Source organism: Coturnix japonica, chromosome 2 (genome assembly GCF_054131305.1).
Source record: "Coturnix japonica strain WE chromosome 2, WE-NBRP24, whole genome shotgun sequence".
In the NCBI taxonomy this organism is placed as follows: domain Eukaryota; kingdom Metazoa; phylum Chordata; class Aves; order Galliformes; family Phasianidae; genus Coturnix; species Coturnix japonica.
Window position 1 is genome coordinate 69025068 of NC_140664.1, and position 16165 is coordinate 69041232.

Sequence of the window (16165 nt, forward strand, 5' to 3'; positions counted from 1 at the left end):
AAGCAGGCTCCAAACTCTTCAGACACTTATGTTTGATGCAAGTTATGAAGCTCATGACTCACTCCATAGCTGGTCAGAAGGACAGCACACTCTTGACAAGAATGCTGATGTAAGGACAGCAAACTGGTCCAAAGTTTGTTGGCTGAGATTTAAAGAAAACAGCCTGTCTTGCTCTGGAGACATAAGACAGCAAGAAAGAGCAGCTTCTTTTGATGCTGTAGTATCAGACTTCATCTTATGACAGATCAATGCCACTCTGAGATAGCTGTTTCACTCTGTGGTGTAGCAAATATGTTTTGATTAATTTTATAAGTGTTTGTGATTGGAATTCTGTATTTCCTGTCTTAAATATTGCAGCCATACTTGTTCAATGCATGAAGTGCCAGTAGTGTGGCAACACAGCTGATAAAAAAAAAGCTTACATAAATGCACTGATCATCTGAACAATACAGTATTTGCTATCACTGAGAATGAACAGCAAATAGATCAGTCTGCCCACATCTTTGTTTAACACTTGACCAGAATTTTGCCACTCTCATCTCTAGCACTTAAAGACTTTATTATATTATTATATTATATATATAATATATATATATTATATATATATATATTATTTTTACTGTCACTCCTTTTAAAAAAAGGAATGTACATGTTCACATGGCCATGAAAAGATAACAAAATTCTGGTATCCCTCTGAACCACATCAGACTGCTCAAGGTTTTTTTTTTCAAAGAATTAACTGTCAGGAAACCACAGAAGTCACACACAAAGAGTAGGAATTTATAATAAAATGAGGGTTTCTTTTTTCCTTCAGGCCAAAAAAGCCCTCCCTTAAGCTTCTGTTATATCACCTGCAAACAATCAAAGAACCCTGAAACAAACTGCCTCAACAAAAGCCTCTTCTTAATTTGGGTAAGTTACTGTTCTATCTGATAGAGCAGGCAGGAAGTGATCTAGCCTGATCTTGTAGCTCAAAAACTGCTTTCACCACTGTCAAGAATTTAAAGCCATTGAGCCACCAGCAGCAATTCCATAAAAACAGAAAGGAATTGTCTAGGAAGAATAATTTTTGGAAGAGTATTCAGAGGCCAGTTTCTGAGCAGTCAGAATGACATGGAGCTACGCATGAAGGGGCAGTGATGAAAACAAAATTAAGACCTAAATGTATAAGATAAACATATGTTTAATACTATTAACAAAAATAAACAAACAAAAAAGAAGCAACTCTTCTCTGCTGATATGAAAAGCTGAGCTTATTCCATACGTATCATACTTTTACCAGTCCTCTGGAAATGTTGTCCTTCAGAACAACAGAGCAGCTCTCAGAATCCTAGAAGGGCAATTTTGCAGGTGATCAAAGTAAGTTTATGACATGCAGTGGAATTTCCTCAGTCCTCTAAAGAACACTGAACTGTGATATTGCATGGAAGGCCCAAAGTTGGGGAATTCACACATGTGCGGGAAACCTCTATCGTATCTACTTGCAGCTTTGTGCTCATCCTCCACATTCTGCTGCCCTGAAGTTTTCAGAGGCAGATACTTGCATTAGCCAATGAGAAGAAGATAAGTCTGTTTAACAATAGGAACAAAGATGATTCATGAATGGATTTTAAGTGGTTTTCCCACGGAAAAAGAAGCAGGCAGAAGCCAGTTCCAGAAATTAAAAGTTTCTTGAAGTATTTTACACAAACACAGACAGTAAGCATCCTCAGCAAATGTCCTAATCTTACATGGAAAGACTGGCTATGTGCAAGCCAGCAGATACATGACTTTTTCTTCCTTGAATTACATCTTACGAGTTAAGAAGAAAAAACCCACAAATTGCTGTTTATCAACAAAATCACCATCAATATACTTAAAATGTCTATGTATTCTGTGTAAGCAGCATTAATTTAAAGGAAATTACCTCAAAATTTCCTTCTATCCCAAGAATAAATCTGTTCCTCTGCAGTTCTGCTCTAAACAACTTCAGTCTTCATCTTGAGAAGAGCCAGTCAGGAAGTGTATTTAAAAATAAAGATTTGTTTTTAACAGCTTTCTGCTCGGAGAAATTTCTGAGAACTTCAACATTTTCAGCTAGAACTGAGCTCTGATTAGAGCAGGAAGAGTGTCCCAAAGGCAGCAGGTCCCAGTGCAGCGCTCACCAGCTGTGCTATTCCACTCACATTATGAGCTCTTTTGCCACCAGGGTTGTGGCAAGCAATAAAAAACAGATCTGTTCTTTTAGCAAGGATAACTCCTTCAATTTGACTGCAACAGTCAATTCACTGATCAGGCTAAATGAACTGCAAGTGATAATTATGATAGAATATAATGTTCTGTGCATGATGGGGAAAGAAGAAAAAAAAAAAAAAAAAAAAAGCACCTTAAGTTGAGCAGCCATCTCTAGCCATCTCTTACTGCTTCTGCAAAGATTTAAGAAGCACTTCTGAGAATTTTCACCACCATTTCTCAGACAGCTGTACCACTCAAGCTATTCACAATCTTAAAGTCTTAAAGAAATAACCACAATATATTTTTCTACAGTTTCCTTCTCATTAAAATGAAACGTCTTAGCCCTGTTCAATAATGCCTCAGAGAATAGAGAAACAAAGAAAAAAAGGGAAGAAAGGTCATTGTCAGGCCAAGATCAAGTCTGGAAAATTTCAACTTGAGACATGAGCATTTCAGGAAGTTATAAGCAACTGGAATAATAAAAGAATAACTGAAACACTGTAGGAATTTTAACTAGAACTCTTGCTATGCAAACTGAATATTATTTAATGCATTCTAGCAGAATGCAGAAAAGCTTCTTGGCTGCAACATAAATGATCTATGTTCTCAAGATCACTCCAGCCTGCCTAAGGTAGCAAAAAGAAATGGGAATATAGTACTGATCAGCATAGCTCCCTTGCTTTCAATTATACCATCAAGTCAAAGGAAAAGGGAGCACTATCAAAATCCTCCAGTTTCCAACAGCTCATGTTGTTCAGTGCTGCCATACTTCCTCTCCATCACAGAACCACCAGCTTGGCCAGCATCTCCCCTAGGCCATCTTTATCAAAATCTGGTTTGTTCCAATGCCTACTACTACAAGAGCATTCAGAAGTGAAAAAGCATTTCTTCAGTTTAAAAGAAAGATGCTTTTCAAATCACAGGTTCAATGCTTTTTGTACCTATCTCCTCAGCACATTCCCCTGAGCTTCTTTGCAGAATGATCATGAATCAAATGAAGCCTAATCAAAGCTTTCCTCATCTCACTACAGAGGAATTGTCAACAGATGAAATCCACCTTTTCCTGCTTCGCTGTTCCAGAGGATATAGAGAGGCATTCTGCAATTGCTGAATTCCTGCTGAAATAACTGGAAGAATTATTACTTTTCCAAATAGTGCTATGTTTAAAAAAAATTTAAAAGTCAGACATCTATGAAAACTCCCCATGCCAACCCAGGTATTTAAATTATGAAGCCTCCTGCAGAAGAGAAAAGCTCCACACTTTGGAAGTTGACTCCACTTGACTCCACTTAGCAAGTATTTGCAAAGGGTAAGAATGCCTAAATACACAGAGTTGCTCCAGAGGCATTGCCAGTAGCATCTTCTTTTAAGTTCCTTCCATACACTGTGATACTGTGAGCATTTCAGTCTGAAACTAGGTCATAAACTTCTCTATTGGAAAGCATTTATAGCTGTTTGGACTGGATTATTCTGTTCAAGAGGTTATAATAATAATAAAGGAAGCCTGCAAGTATACTTTTTCCAAATTCCTAGTATGCCATTGCCAGTTTGAGAAACTGGTTCATTTCTTATCCTTGTTTGGCTCTACTATACTCAATTTTTTGCTTGCTTTGACCTCATTCTGGACACATAAAACTTACTGTTTCATCTAATTAACATGAAGGAAAATATAAGAAAGTTTCTCATTTAGTCCTGTTCTAGAATAAATTTAGAAGAACACTGAGAGTTTCAAGAGCCATTCAGGTATTTGAGTCTTGCCAAAGTTTACAGTCAGTTATATCCTGTTACAAAAAAGAAAAATAAGAAAAACCCTCTGCTCTGTTTTTTCAATTTGTTACAAATTTCCGTCAAGAAACAATCTGCCTCTGCATATTCACATACATCCAGATGATCTGTGGCTAAACCTTATTCTCTTTAGTCTAATCTAGCCTGCTCACTTTCTCCTCTTCCAAACATCCTCAGCTACTCCTTCCTGCACAGGCAAGCACAGAGCATTGGCTGTCTTTCTTACCAGCCTTCCTTTTACAAGACTTAAAACAGTAAGCAATCACACCAGCCACAGTTCAGTCTTGCAAAGTCTGTCATTTGAGATTTCTTCTACTTGCTCTCCATTAAACAGCTGGTCTTTCCAAATTCACCATCCAGCAGCTTCCCAGAAGGGATTCAAAGGAAAACACCTACCCATTTTCTGGGGACTTGAGGAAAAAGGTGTCCAGTTGTTTTATTTAAGTGAGAAAGATGTCTTAGCAACCTTTTGTGTGCTTTTGCATGAGCCATCAGAACAAAGGCAAGGGAGCTGTCCTCAACTGAAAAATCCTTACCTGATATGCTGCACCCAACTTGCTATCTTACAAGGATTCAGCTGAAAGCCCTGGACAATATGGTGACCCTTTCTAAGAGCCGTCTTGTCATTTTCCTTCCCAAATACAAGCACAGAAGGAAAAATGAGGGCAGACTGGATGAAAAATACATGTACAATATTAAGTTGGCCCTGTAATCAGGATCAAATGGCAAGTCCAAGACCTTCATTGCATTTGGAAGAAAACCAAAAAACTGAGAGCAGAAATAAACCCAACTTTTAACCAGCCACAATAATTTCTTCTCCAGAAGATTCTCAGCCAACAAGAAGAATCAGCCTAATTAAATTATTAGCCTTCAACTACATTTTAGCTAAGAGTTGTTTTTCTGCTTCTGTCTGCTTTTCCATAATTTTAAAAGCCTTTACTCTTAAAACTATAGTAATGTATATTCAATTCTTAATATATCTATGCTTTTTCTTCCAAACAGAATCATCTTCAGCACAGGAGCTGCAGCCTTCCATTTGACAATTCTACTGCAGTAGTTAATATTATATATACTGCTCAGTATATTTTCGTGATGCATCATCTAACCAAGTCAGGTAAATTTATACAATGTTCACACTTCCTTTTATAGCCTTGATGTAGCTGCAACACATGGAGTCAGGTCTTCAACACAATGATTCTGCAGCAAAGGCACTATTAAACACTTTTTTTCCTTTTTAACCTACTAAATTCCTGTGAAGCTAACAGCAGTGGTTTGAAGGATATATATTTTTATATACAATATGTAAATATTCTGATTAATAGTCCAATGTTTTAATGCATTGCCAGGAGGCTTGATTCAGAACCTATGTCCCTATGATATCTCAACTTCAGTAGTTTCTTCCACACAATCTTGAATTCTACCAGAGAAAAAACAACAAAACTGCCAGGATAACTGCCTCACAGCTTGGAAGACTAAGCATCTTTATTTCTGAAATTCAGAGGAGTGGAATAAAATAAACAAGTCCAAATTACTTGATCTCCTTGTAAACAATCACAATAATATGTGCATTAATTAAAAGCATGGAAAATGAGCTCAAAGGGAAAAGCAAGACAGATGTGAAAAGTTGCTTCAAATCTATTTTGAAGGTGACAGTAATCAGAGTCACAGAAATCCTGCAGTTTCATTTCACTCCATATCTCTTTAAAAAGATACTTTCTTTAAAACGTAGTAGCCATCCCCCATTTCCACTATCCTACTAGAGCAGAAAGGGCATTGTGCAGCTCCTGGTTCTCCTGGCACATTGTCCTAGTCCCCAGATTAAGTGACATCTTCAAGCAGGAGGTTTAAGGCAGACAGGGAAGATGACCCGCCTCACCGCATAACATTCAGTTGGGGAATTCCAAACGGTGCAAAATCACTAAGCCCAGAAATCATCTGGGATGAGAACACAGAACCCCCCACCCCCGCCCCACCCCACCCCCATTCCATGGTTTTTTGTTTGTTAAAAAAAAAAAAAAAATATGGAATGGGAAAATTATACCCAAAGCTACTCAGCATAGATGCCACCACTGACATGGTCCATCATCCATCATCTGCAGATTAAGAGCAGTTGCGATAGAAAGCAACCATATGCTTGTTTTTCACCCTTCTCCTTCCCTGGCATCAGCTACCAGCTACCTTCTATAAGACGGTAGCCTGCTATGCCTTACTAAAGGTTTAGACTTAAATTGGATCCTTGGTCTAATCAACAATGACACTTTGATTTGTTTGCTGCGTTTATGCTCTTACAAACCAGAGTAGTTGCAAAACACAGTAACACCCCAGGGTCATCTATTTGGATATTTTGTATCCTTATCTGAAGGCAAGGTAGACATCTGGCTTCTGGATGGACACAGCACAGTCTTTGCCTTGCTCATCTCCACAGCACTCTTGCAAAGGAGGAAGAAAAAAGAGGACGACTAGACACCAGAAATAAAAGCCATGCATGTACTCAGGCACCACTCTTTTGCTTCAGTTGAAATGTATGTTGGCGACTCCGTGCAGCAACTTCCCAGCAGCTTTACACTACCAGTGTAACAAGACCCATATGGACAGAGAGCTCTATGGAGTCCAGGAGTTTTGCCCAGAGTACTATTTTTGTGTATCATCCTCCCAATTGTCTTCATTAGGAATGCATGCACATAGGTACCAAGGCACTTCCCACTGACATGGGGACTGGAAAGTTCACCCTTGGCTTCCCAGGAAGACTATGACTGAGCAAGAACTGAATCAAAACCATCATTCCTTGCTTGCCTTTGGGTAGGCTTCAAAGAGCTTGGGTTAACTTCCAGGAGTATCAACAACTTGAACATTACTCCCTGGTTTAGCACAGCCTCAAAGAACAGGTATTAAAGCCACTCAGGATATTCAGAAATTGCCCTTATTTTCAGGGCTATAGTTGTAACTGCTAACAAAATTAAATTCAAAAGTAAATGAAGGAAGTTCTTTTATACAGTGTCAACAAGAAAGACTATAACAGCAGCCAGCTCATTTGTACCCACAATTCTAATCAATTGCGGAGGACAACTGCATGTTACTGATCGTCTTATATAGTTTATCAATATCACATAACTTTTGTACGTGGCAAGACTGAAAAAGAAAACAGTACTGGCACACATCTTCATACTCTACTTACGCTACATTCTTGACATTTTTAATGGAAATAGATCTTTTATATAGTAATTGATTTGTTCAGAAAAAAAATGAATTTTATGAAGTCTCTGTTTTAAAAGCTGGGATAAGGGCAGAAAGAGTAGAAACCCTCATCAGATAAATCATGACCACTACAGATCTTTGTGCAAAATCTGAGTGACCAAATCTGAATCACAAGGGAGAACAGAAAAGAATTTGCTGGATCCAGTGTCCCCCCAATGAGACAGACAGGAATTCCCTTCCACCATGCAAAAAAAATATTGCTTCCCTCTTTAGGGTGATATTTATAGAAAACTATGAGCAAACTACCTGGTAAAAAGTTTAATAAAGGGTCTACCTCAACATTTTATTTTTCAGCAGAGAAAGTGTGGCTTAAGAGAAGTAAAGCTTTCTGGAATAGATGTTCCAATCTGCTATAAGTTAAAGTAGATGGAACTAATACTTGAAGGAGCAGGTGGGTTGATGGAAGAATTAGTAGTGACAGACTGTATTTTACAATAATCTTCCGATCATTAAAACCCAATCTAACATGTAACGTCATCTGTTGTCAGAGTTACCAAAACTGGGAGGAAAACCAAAAAGCTGTTCATGATGATTTACAGAGAGACATATGCAAACATTCATGTGGACAAGAGATTATTTATATTTTATATTCAGTGAATTTTGATGCCGTAATGTTGAAGACTGCTACTATTGAAACTTAACCAAAACAATGTGAGGAAAGTTAATGAACAACTGTACCAAATGGAATATATCTGGTTTCCTACCTGGAGTGTGTTCATCAATCATTACTGCTGTGCCAGGAAAATGCTTCAGCAATCATGTAACAAGAAAAGATCTCGACAGTTCCTACATGTTTAAAAAGAAATATAAGCAAGTTACACGATACAGAATTGCACAGCAAATAGTAGAGTCATACTTCAGAGTTCAGTCTCATGCTACACTTGTAAGGATTCTTTTGTTACTGTTCTTTTTCCAGTCTAACTTCTTATTTATAACAAATAAAACTGTGGTGCATTCATCTGAGGCAGAGCTAAAACAACACAAAATTTAATTAATAAAAAGACTGGAAAAATCAACATGATTTGCAATACCAAAAGAAAAGCAGTTATCTCTACTTGGTTTCATGATTTGGCAACTATGCTGCATCCACATATTCACATGCAGATATTAATTCAGAATGTATACAGAGAAGTTTTTCAGTTCTCACTGGAGAAGAAATAATGTTTCTAAATCATGGCCATATTTCACAGAAAGAATGATTTAAGCCAGATGTGAAACACATGGATTTTCTTCAAATATTCTTTTTTTTTTTTTTTTTTTTTTTGTTTTGAGTTGGAAAGCTCTATTTTTTTAAAACATCCAGATAAACATCTTAGATAAAACATCTAAAATCCCAGGCAGAGCATTCTTCATTTAGAATCATAGAATCACCAAGGTTGGAAAAGACCTAAAAGATCATCCAGTCCAACCGTTCACCTATTATGAATAGCTCCCAGTTGTCTTGTTGTTCTAAAGTCACACCAGAAGTTTGATAAAACACAGTATAACTAATCCAAGTTGCAGTATCCTCACTGTCTTCTCTTTGAAATACAAAATTGGAAAAAAAATACACAAAACTAACGTTGTATACATCTGCTTGATTAAAAGAGTAAATACGCAGTGCACATGTATAGCATTTCCAGGACTGATAGCACATCACCATGAAATTCATTGGCAAAACACATTTTCTAGAATACGAGAACAGTAATTTCTCATAAAAGCATGCCTACGTGTGTCATTTTATAAGCAATAGCAAAACTCTGAATAAATTGCATCTCTATTACACATACAAATTTTCCCTATATTCAGTTACCTTAAAGTAAGGTGCAAGGTGCAAACTCTCAGTAGGTTCTACCCAATTCTTAGCAACCTACAACGCATGAAATCACATTCTCTGCTTTGATATTTAAATAGCTATGTCCCATGGATTCCCTCACTTTCCACTCCAGTAAATAAGGCCAGCAATTTATCACCTGAAGCATAGCTACAATGTTTTTTCACTGTATTTCACATATTATGAAACAAGGTTCAGATAATCCACATGGATTATCCCCATCCCATTTTCTACAGGATTTATATTGTCTAATCAAATGCACATGTATACTTGCATAAAAATTAGAATGTCGTCTGAGAAGGAAAAATAGTTTTGCAATCGTTTTTCTAACTCACATCCCTTCACACTACTAAATTCACACCGCTATTTTAACACAGTTAGAAATCAGTCATAAAAATGACAAAGTCTGGCAATACTCTTATTTCATTACTGACTCCTCATATTTGCTCTGCTTAAAAAAAATAAAATAAAATAAAATTAAAAAAAATTCAAATCATTACCTCTCAATACGAACAGTCAAGTAAAAATTCCTCCACTAAAACAGTAGCACCAAAAGCCTGTCTTGGCTAATGCATACCTTCATTTACTTCTACACAACCTGCTCAGCCTCCAGTGAGAATGCCCAGAAACAAGACAGAGCAAAGACAGGACAGTGTGTGGTTACCCAGCTGTAGCTTACAGAGAACAAAAATCTCTTGAGCCTGCATGACTGATGACATGTGAAACAAAAAGGACCATTCACCTTTCCAGCTGGTGAATGACTTAAGAGAAAACCTAACAGGTTTTAACTTGTAGTGTTAGTTCTAGTTAGAACGCAGCTTATAGGATTGATGTGCATTCATGCTATTAAGTGGCTTTTCCAAGAAAACTGAAATCCTCTGTCCACTTTTATATCCTGTTAGCACAAAGTACTCAGTGCAACTATAAAAGACTGTGAAGAACTGACAGGTTTACCTAGAAAGGTTTTGGTCTAAAATTTAAACATTGCAACATACTAAGTTTTTGGAAACCTAAGCAGACTAAAGTGAAACGAAAACATTCAGGAATTCTGCAGATTGTTTCCACAAAATGTGCTAGTGTCTCTTCCAACGTTGCCTCTGTTATTTCCATGAAGTGACTTCTTTCACTGAGGACACTAAGGGACACATACTTGTAAAGGTCAGAACTGTTTTCCTTTTATTGTCTCAAAGCTTGCTTCGTGAGGCCTTTCTGATGATAAGACTCTGACTGGCAACTGCTAGCTATCCAGGAGAGTGAATGATGGGTGTCATCGTGACACAGCACCTCTGCTCATGATTGCAAGCAGGACAGGCAGTCTTTCTCAGGTGTGCGGCTTGGAGGAGCTGACCACTGCAAAAGGTGATAATGCTTGTGCCTGGCAACAAAGGCACCACTCCCTTCTGGCTTATCTGTTGGGCCAGGTATGTCACACCAAACTAAGGAGAAAAACAACCCCACAGAAATGGAGGATAAAAGGCTCTCGCTAAACTGGGGACTTTGGAGACAAACTCCCAAAGACACCTTTGATGGAGAATTCCCTGAGGGGAAAACCTCGTCGGAAGAACCCCCGGGACCGGCTTGCTGCGGAGCTCCCTGGCTGTCTCCCATCCCCTGCGGTGATCAGACGAGTTCCTGAGATCCACGGACCTACTGTGTACCTAGCTGGACCCACGGTGGTGACTATCTCTTTTGCTCTTTGCAAAGACTCCTTGCTTATATTTCCTTCTTTCCCTATCGCCTACCTTCCCTTCGCCATCTCCCTAAAAACGGCTAGGACTTTAATAAACTGGTTGGACCAACGTTTGAACCGTTGCTTCTTAATCTCACACTGGGTATACACATATCAAAGAACCTTGCCTCCCTCCTATAAATTGGAGCGAGACAATACTAAAGCAGAGACTGCCTTCCTGAATGCACAGCCAGAAAAATCACACCATCCAAGATTAAAATGAAGCTGAGAAGAAATATGACTATTTTATCTAAATACAAGTAGTATCTACCTTTAAAAGATCACTGCCACTTGTGGCTAATTAAAGCCACATTGATATTATTTGTTTTAAACAAAAGACCATCAGAAGCATTTGATGCCGGGTGCTGGAGCAAGGGTGTAATACAGGCCAAAAAGTTATATGGATTCCTGTGCAGACTGTGGCTCCTCAACCATCTCTGCAGCCTGTTGGTGGTCCCTGCAGTTTCAGAAGGTGGTCCACAACATAATCATGAGGAGGACAAATTGAAGCCACATTTCTGTTTGTGCAAGCAAGAAAACAACAGGAGAGAAATAAAAGGAGCAGATGAACATCTGAAGTCTAGCATGATTCTCATTAGGTCCCAAATGAAAACCATTGTTGAAGCACAGCACAGTATTGTCCCTATTCTCTGAGAAAAAGAATTAGGCTTTGATGAAACCAAGACAGAGGAATAATTTCTCAAGTTATCTGTTTGCAAATACAGACACAAACAGGTCACAAAAGGGCAGCACCTTTTAAGTAAAAGTAAGAAACAAAAGCATAAAAAAGAATCCACAATGCTCTCTAGTTCTAAGTGTGTGCTCACTCATCACCTTCGCTCCGTACCATGAAAAATTCTGTTCACACACCAGACTTCATTCCTTGGTTACAATGCAAAGAGCTCCTGGCAGGCAACCTGGACAGGCATTATGGCATTCTGCAGCCAGGGCTCCGTAGAGTTAGCTGCCTGCAAACCAGAGCCATCTCTGCAGCCAGATGGAGTGAGTGACAAAGCTGAGATCTTGCTACCAGAATTAGAGAACTTTCTTCTCATTTCTTAAGCAGTGCAGTCACATTAGTCAAATGTAATTACTTGTTTACCTTCCTGAGGAATTGGATGCAAGTATTGCTTTGAATATTTAGACAATATGGCTGTTTGAAGCTGGCTGCTCCAAAGTGCCAGGAAAGTCAAAAAAGCATAAGGCATCCCTCAACAGCCAACAAACAAGAACTTATGAATGAGGAAGCTCCCAGGTGCCCCTCTGATTTCCAGCAGACCTGAAAAGAGGTACACAGCAGCTGCTCTGAAAGTAATGCCTCCTTTTTTATTATTTATGATATAAGAGGAAGATGGTGGTGGTATGGAAGTAGAGGTTGAACCTCTCCATCAGTAACTTATTATATTTAGCTGCCATGCAACAGACTGCACGTGAGGGGCAGTCTGACAAAATGGTGTCTGACATAGAAGTGCACATGAAGCAGAATTTTGGAACTGAATTCCTCCATGTCAACAGTTTATGGGCTGGTTTGACCCAATTCTGTGACTAGTTGTGCAGAGGGATTTCACAAAATCCACACCTTCTGAAAAGGGAAACAGGGGACCCCAAAATAATTAGAAAACAGCAGCAACAATCTGAGGAGAAACAAACTAATTTACTAAATATGGAATTGGAATGCAAGATAACACACTGTACTACAATATAATTAGAATTGAAGCTAATAAATCAAATATAATGAGAGAGTATCTGAAAGATGCAGGTCTTACAATAATGCTGAAGTGATGAGCACAGTTGGGACGGGCAGCAGCCAAGAGAGATGAAGGAAAAGAGCAACAAAGAGAAAAGCCTGATCAGGTGCCCTTACCAGGAGTTCTATCTCCTCTCTGACCACAAACCCCCCTGGGGAATGTAGTTCTTCTCTTCCAGACAGGTAGCCAGAACTGGAGCATTAACACTTTAACTCCCAGTGCACTACATGATGTTATGATGTGGAATACCAGCAGCCAAAAATCATAAAACTATGACACCCTTTGTGGAAAAAACTGCACCCATTGACACTCACTGATGTTTTCTGAATGCTGCTGGAGACCAAACAGTGAATCTAAGCATAGTGAGGCAATGGGTAGTGTGTCTCAGCAGTAGAAATAGCAACAGTGAGACTCCTCTGCTGATGCAGATTTCCACAAGCACAGCACACAGGCTGTTCATAACTGAGAGTTTGCTCTATCAAATAGGTTACTGAGCTCTTTCTATCTGATGCACTTTCAATGGAAATAAGACATTTTCAGAGAAACCTGCATACAATTTGGAGAAGAAAACATGAGGTCCATGTACACAGATGAAGAATCACCATGAACATTTTCTGCTTTTGCCAGGAGTTTAAAACCAGATTATATTGGCTGCAGGAAATAACACACACTTCTGGAGCAATGAGACGCAAGCTCAACATTTGCAACTGTTAGGATCAGTCCAACCACAGCTATCTGCATAAAGGCTAAAGGCTAAAGATGGTGTGAAATGATGAAACGACAGGAATCACTCATTTTCTTTCATAAGCAACCTTGTTACCACTGAAAGAAACTAACATAGCATTTAGTTAAAAAGCAAAAACTTGTAGGCAAGGAATTAAAGTGCTCCCATGAACTAGTTCAATCCCATCCTTCATTACCATTTGAGAAGTGCAACAGAAGCAGAAAGGCAGAGGCATGTAGAGCTGAATAACCATTTGTTAGCAATTTTAATAGTAAAGCTTTATGCTCCCTCCACCCCTTCCATGGTCTTTTGTACTTATTATAGTGAAATTAGGAGTTTTTTACTCTAAGTGAACTCCTGCTAATCTTTTTATTTAGGTTCGGTGCTACAGTACTGACCCTGCAAGAACATTCATCTACATTCACAGCTGGAGCTGCAGAATCTGGCTTGGAGGAATAAATGACTTTGCAAGGCAAAAGCAACTGAAAGGCCAAGGGCTTATCTAAAAGCAAATCTAAATTTGACCATCTTAAACAAAGAGCATGATGAAAACAGGACAAATAATCAGACATCTCATAAAAAACTGATATCCAGGATATCTGACATTAAAGAAATACAATGTATCACTTCAGATTATTTTTTCCTATCATACCATATAGCATAGGTCAGTTCTTAAAAAAGAAAAAGAAGAAACTGAATTTTAATGCCAGATTAAATTCAACCCCAGTGATCTGCTATGAAGAGAGCAGCCAGATTTAGAAGTGCTCAGCTCCATCCTTTCTGCCTGACCTTTTATTATCTCATACCTTTGTCAGATACTTGCTCATTTGCAATATTAATCTAAAGTTACATTACCAATTGAAATGCTGGCACTTGCTTAAATTTGCTTGTCAGCTTCTCAGACCATTTTCTTTACTGTAAGTAAACAATAGAAGAGATGCAAAGGACAGTGGAAAGTCAGGTTGTATGCACATAATTCACCCACTTGTGGCCATCAGGACAGGGAGTGCAGAAGGGCATCAAAACAACCTGTGAGCGGACAGAATGGTAACACACGGAAGCTAAAATCTGGATCTTCCACTTTGGATGAACTTCAGGAAAATAATATTCTTGATATTAAAAAAGAAAATTTATAGAATATAGTTCAGGTTCAGCACTTCTTACAACACTCCTTTGCTAAATGTTCAATAAATGCATCACCGCTGTTTTGCACAGAACATATTTGGTGACTTTAACTTGATAACAAGTGCATACATTCATCACCATTTTAATAATATGAAAGCTTGACCCATTAAACTGATCTGGAATTATTTGTACATCCACATTCACAGCAATTTATTTTGGGCATATTGCAGTGAACTGCTTACTTAGCTTTCCTAAAAGCTGGGCATCTCTGACATTTGAGACCTCAATATCTTAAATTTTTCAAATCATTGCCTTCCTAATCAAGGAATAAATGGACATAAAAGCTTCATTCAATGAAAATAATTCAGAAGCATATTCTATTGTGAGGAGAATCTCGGCACAGAAAAGCCAGAGCATATTTTATTCTTACCCATGTTCTAATTTCAGTATTCAACTTACCTGCATTCACAAAAAACAAATTTGCAGCAAAATTTTGCATCCACACTGGAACTCTTACCACCAAAACAACAGCAAATCTCCCTTAGGTCCGGGATTTTTATCCATCTCAAGTGAAAATACATTTAATTAAATCACACCAATGATGGAACGTTCACTCACTTTGCCACTCCACTATCCATTTATTTTTACTAGTCCATTTAGCATAGATGCCCTTAACATTGTGTTTCCAAAGAGACCCAACTTAAAAGAAGATCCAGGTCAAGCTGATTGAAATTATCACTCTGGCATTGCACTAAGGAAATCTTACGCAGCGCCAAGCACTTTTCAGTCTATGGAGGTTTCCCTGCTGCCAGCTGCTGGATGAGAAGGACAAGATCTAGGAGGAGAGGCCAAAGGGAGCACGGAGTCCTTTGCTGCTGTTCTGGGATGAGGTTGGATCTGCCTTACAGATCCTCATCTTGCTGCACATTTCAGTTCTTTGACATACTATCTGTTGCACAGACTCTTCCTAAAAAATGTTTTCATGCAAATTCTATTAAATACTTCTATGCATAGAGCTATCAGCACCTTAGAAAGAATGGTGTAGTACTGATGTTTTGATTGTTTTTCCTCATTTAGTCTTGCTTAACACTGCCAGTCCCCCAAAGGGACAAATTCCCTGGGCAGGACCCACCAGGTCATACAACTTAAAGTGGTCTCTGCAGGTCAGCTATGCCCACAGTGCTCCCAGGTTAAGTGAGTTCAAGCAATGAAGCTGGAGCTTGATACAGAAAGAACAGTGGATGCCTAGGAGCAGCCTAGATGACCTATTTGCACCACATTGCCAGAACCAGAAAATTCACTCTATGCTTCTTTCCGAAGTACCTAAATTAAAAACAGCCTTCAAATTAAAAGCTTGCTTAATTCACTTAGAGAAAAAGAAATAGAAAAGCCATCATGAGCTATGATTGCACCAACTTGTTTCTTCCCTTTTCTAATTTTGTTCTTTTTATTATCATTATCCCATGTGGCTTTCAGGAAGTCCCTACAAGCTAGTCGCTATTATGAAGATGGCCTATTTTAATCAGTCCCTTGACAGGAACAGCTAATTATCTAACTTTTCTGACCAAACTACCAGATGGCTCCTGTTCTACACTTAACTCAATTTTAGTTTTCAATCAGTAATGTTATTTGCATATTAGATGTCTGTGATGACACAGAACAGAAATAAATACCAATACCTAAGGTACACACTGAATACTTACTGGACTCTCCAATTAAAGAATAAAAATACAGTCACTTAAAATGACAGGCATCTCCCACATTTTCTTTTC

At 38.4% G+C, this 16165-nt stretch overlaps 1 long non-coding RNA gene across 10 annotated transcripts in view; it reads right to left on the reverse strand.

The window, feature by feature from the left end:
- The window catches only part of LOC107309733 (uncharacterized), a 237197-nt gene that overhangs the window by 154449 nt on the left and 66583 nt on the right, over nt 1–16165 (reverse strand). For all 10 annotated transcript variants that reach the window (XR_004306136.2, XR_004306132.2, XR_014943530.1 and 7 more), the window contains exon 3: nt 7959–8040. This is a non-coding gene — a long non-coding RNA (uncharacterized LOC107309733). The remainder of the gene's footprint in view (nt 1–7958; nt 8041–16165) is intronic.